This window comes from Callithrix jacchus, chromosome 2, assembly GCF_049354715.1.
Source record: "Callithrix jacchus isolate 240 chromosome 2, calJac240_pri, whole genome shotgun sequence".
Taxonomy (NCBI): Eukaryota; Metazoa; Chordata; class Mammalia; order Primates; family Cebidae; genus Callithrix; species Callithrix jacchus.
Genome location: NC_133503.1, coordinates 14,874,938 through 14,879,695, shown reverse-complemented (window position 1 = coordinate 14,879,695; position 4,758 = coordinate 14,874,938). Strand labels below are relative to the sequence as shown.

Sequence of the window (4,758 nt, the reverse complement as noted above, 5' to 3'; positions counted from 1 at the left end):
TTTCTGTGCATGTTCCCCTTGTCATTTCTATCAAGATCTAGAACATTCTGTCTCTTCAGAGGGTCCTCCGTGGCCCTTCCCAGTCAGTAGCCTCAAAAGGAGTTTGCTTGTTTTGTTTTTGTTTTTTGAGACAGTCCCACTCTGTCGCCCAGGCTGAAGTGTAGTGTCACAATCTCGACTCACTGCAACCTCCACCTCCCAGTTTCAAGCGATTTCCTGCCTCAGCCCCCTGAGTAGCTTGTATTACAGGTGTGCACCACCACGCCTGGCTAATTTTTTGTATTTTTAGTAGAGAAGGGGTTTCATCAAGTTGGCCAGGCTGGTCTAGAACTCCTGACTTCAAGTGATCCACCTGCCTTGGCCTCCCAAAGTGTTGGTATTACAGGCGTGAGCCACTGCGCCCGGCCAATTAGTCTTAAACTTTATATAAATGGAAACTTACAGCATGGCTGCACCTTTCACTCCACATGTTTTTAAATTTACCCATAAGGCCACACACACCCCCATAGTTTATTCTTTTTCATTCCTGTGTAGTATTCCACTCCAACATAGTGCAATGTATTTATCTATTCTACTTTTGGCAGGGATTTGGGTTATTTCCAATTTGGGCTCTATATTAATATGCTCAGGCTGCCATAACAAAGTACCACAGACCGCATGGCTTCAACAGCTGAAATTTATTTTTTCACAGTACTGAAGTATGGAAGTCCAAGATCAAGATGTCAGCAAATTTCGTTCCTCCTGTGCCCTCTCTCTTGGCTTGCATAAGGCTGCCTTCTCATGATGTCCTCATGTGGCCTTTCCTCTGTGTGTGTTTATCTGTGGTGTCTCTTCCTCTTCTCACACAGACAAGTCATATTGGATTAGAGCTTCGCTCTTTTGCTCTCATTTCATCGTAATTATCTGTTTAAAGGTCAAGCACAGTCACATTAGGGGCTCAGGCTTCAATATATAAATTTCGAGGAGACGTAAGTCAGTCCATAACAGGCTATTAAGAATAAATCTGCTTAAGGAACTCAAATAACTCAATGAGAAGAAAACAAAGAACTCAATTTTTAAAAAATGGGTAAAGGGTCTGGGCGAGGTGGCTCATGCCTGTAATCCCAGCACTTTGGGACGCTGAGGCAGGAGGATCACTTGAGACCAGGAGGCTGAGACCAGCCTGGGCAACATAGCAAAACCCCATCTCTACAAAAAGATGAACCAGCATGGTGGTGTGAACCTGTGGTTCCAGCTACTCAGGAGGCTGAGGTGGGAGGATCGCTTGAGCCCAGGAGGTCCAGGCTGCAATGAGCTATGATAGCACCACTGCACTCTAGCCTGGGTGACAGAGCAAGATCCTGTCTCAAAAAATAAATACATAAACAAGTTCAAGAGATCTATTGTACATTGGGGTGCCTACAGTTTTGTAACAATGTATTGTATTCCTAAAAATTGCCAAGACAGTAGAGTTTAAGTGTTCACATCGCAAAAGAAGCATGTGAAATAGGCTGGGCTCCGTGGCTCACACCAGTAATCCCAGTAATTTGCGTGGCCGAGGCAGGTGGATCACCTGAGGTCAGGAGTTCAAGACCAGCCTGGCAAACCTGTTTCTCTACTAAAAATACAAAAATTAGCTATGCATGGTGGCGAGAATCTGTAATCCCAGCTACTCAGGAGGCTGAGGCAGGAGAATCACTTGAACATGGGAGGCGGAGTTGCAGTGAGCCAAAATCGCACCGCTGCACTCCTGCCTGGGTGAGAGACTCCGTTTCAAAAAAAAATTTTTTTTAAGTATGTGAAGTAATGCATATGTTAATTTGCTCAATTTAGCCATTCAACAATGGCTAAAACAATGACAAAACATGTACATGATAAAATATACAATTTTTATTTGTCAATTTAATATATATATACATATCAGTTCTTTTTAAAAAGAATAATGCTGCTATGAACATTGACATGCAGGGTCTTTTCATGGACCTCAGCACTCATTTTTTTGCTGGGCGTACACTCAGGGTTGGAATTACTGGTAGCAGGCTGCATATAGCAAGCGGTTTAACATGTTACATACACGTAGCATGTAGCATGAGTGACGTCAGTCAATACCCGCAAACGCTCTTCCCAAGTGGTTGCACCAATCAACATTCTCACCAAGTTGGAGTGAGATTTCTAGCGCTGTGCTCACAGTTTAGGACTTTCAGTCATTTGCTGCTATATAAAGTCTAAAAGTGTAGGCAAAGCAATGACTTAGAGCCACTGACATTTCAAAACAGAAATTGCTTTTTCTGCATGTGTATGCTCCTAACATCTAACCAACAGTATTTGCACACATTAATGCGCACATAATTTTAGCATTTCTTCAGAGACCTGGAAAGAATAAAGTGGGATTTCTAGTACCACATCCTTGTTGGGTATTATCTGTCGTTGTCATTTTAGTCTTCCTAGTGGGCATATGCTGAACCATTTTTTTAAAATCTACTTTCTATTTTGAAATAATTGTAGATTTGTAGAACAGTCGCAAATACTACAGATTTGTAGAGAAGTTGCCAATATGGCTCCTATCTCCTTTTCATTCAGCTTCTCCTTAAGTTAACATCAAAATAACATTCTTCCTTAAAAATTACCCACATTAAGGCTGGGTGCAGTGGCTCAACCTGTCATCCCAGCACTTTGGGAGGCTGAGGCGGGTGGATTACTTGAGGTCGGGAGTTCAAGACCAGCCTGGCCAATATGGGAAAACTCCCGTCTCTACTAAAAGTACAAAAATTAGCTGGGCGTGGTGGCGCATGGCTGTAGTCCCAGCTACTTGGGAGGCTGAGGCAGGAGAATCACTTGAACCTGCGAGGTGGAGGTTGCAGTGAGCTGAGAGCGTGCCACTGCACTCCAGCCTGGGTGACAGAGAAAGACTCCATCTCAAAAAAAAAAAAAAAAAAAAACCGACATTAAATGCTTTACTGTTGCCATGAATTCTTCAGCTTGTCAGAAATCGAGGTACATTATTCTGTGAACAAGATAAAATATCCCTGATCTCTTATGAACAATAGTTCAATTTTCTCAAGTGCTTCTCAACATCAGTATTTTATATGGTACCAATGGGGACAGGTGCAATGGCTCATGCCTGTAATCCCAGCACTCTGAGAGGCTGAGGCTGGCAGATCATTTGAAGTCAGGAGTTCGAAACCAGCCTTGCCAACATGGTGGAATCCCATCTCTACTAAAACTGCAAAAGTTAGCTGGGCGTGGTGGTGTGACTGTAATCCCTGCTACTCTGGAGGTTGAGGCAGGGGAATCACTTGAGCCCGGGAGGTGGAGGTTGCAATGAGCTGAGATTGCACCACTGCACTCCAGCCTGGGAGACAGAGCGAGACTCTGGCACAAAACAAATCAAAACAAAACAAAAAACAAAGAAATAAAAAATGGCACCAGTGGATCATATGTCACTTATCTAACTAAAATATCTAAATTAGACATGCATCTTAAAGTGGGCTTAGGCCTGCATTTATTTTATTTTATTTTTTTTTTTTTGAGACGGAGTTTCGCTCTTGTTACCCAGGCTGGAGTGCAATGGCGCAATCTCGGCTCACCGCAACCTCCGCCTCCTGGGCTCAGGCAATTCTCCTGCCTCAGCCTCCCGAGTAGCTGGGATTACAGGCACGCGCCACCATGCCCAGCTAACTTTTTGTATTTTTAGTAGAGACGGGGTTTCACCATGTTGACCTGGATGGTCTCAATCTCTTGACCTTGTGATCCACCCATCTCAGCAGCCTGCATTTATTTTAATCATTGGAATGGTTGGTATTTTGATCCTTTTAAGGGTGATGAAAATCCTTCTGTTACTCCTTATCATGGACAGAGAATTCATCGTTTTCTGCATACATCGAACAAACTGTTTTTAAGTCATTCTTTGTCTCATGTATTCTCTTCACCCTCAAAATCAGAGGAAAAACAAACGAACGTGCAGGCTGGGTGTGGTGGCTCACACCTGCAATCCCAGAACCTTGGGAGGCCCAGACAGGAAGGAATTCAAGACCAGCCTGGGCAACATAGAGAGATCTTGTCTCTACAAAAAATAAAAACCAAAAAGAACAAAATTAGCCAGGCATGGTGGTGGACCTGTAGTCCCAGCTACTTGGGAGGCTGAGGGGGGAGGATCACTTGAGGCTGGAGAGGCTGAGGCTGGGCGACAGAGCAAGACCCTCTCTCAAAAAAAGAATTTAAAAAGTATCAAATACATGTATGGGTATAGTTCAAGTTTCTATTTTTTAAATTGTGGTGACGATCGATCCAAGATGGCCGACCACTAACAGCTCAGGATTGTAGCTCCCAGTGAAAGCTCAGAGAACGAGACGACGCCACATCATTAAACGAATTTTCATCACTCACCGATCAGCCGATTCCCAGTGGAGGAGCCCCACGGGTCGCCAGCGCGACTCTTGTGGCCGCCGCAGCGGTTTTGCCGGCGTCTCGGCGCAGCAGCTCTTCACGCAGAGCCAACGGAACTGCTTCCCCTACTGACCGGAGTTTGGAGCTCCAGGAAGTCAGAGCCGCTTGTTGCGGACTCAAGAGGGAAGCCAGACCAGAGATTCCCGGGCAGAAGAGCACCATCAATCTTATCGCTGCTATTTAGGCTGCCACAGTGGGTTGCTCGGATCCCAGCACTGGGAATCAATAAGTCGGACGTCGACTCAGAAAACTAATTAGAAAGGCGCTTCATCTACAATGAAGGGAAAAAAACAGCCTAAGAAGGCCGAGTATACTCAGAATCAGAACCCATCA

The 4,758-nt window shown here is 44.6% G+C and overlaps 1 long non-coding RNA gene across 1 annotated transcript; it reads right to left on the bottom strand.

Annotated features, from left to right (window-relative positions):
- Positions 1 to 660: 660 nt before the first annotated feature.
- LOC144581540 (uncharacterized) lies at positions 661 to 4,495 on the bottom strand. Its single transcript, XR_013532428.1, has 2 exons — positions 4,366 to 4,495; positions 661 to 903 (listed from the first exon to the last, which is right to left on the bottom strand). It is a non-coding gene; the product is annotated as an uncharacterized LOC144581540 (long non-coding RNA).
- Positions 4,496 to 4,758: the final 263 nt, after the last annotated feature.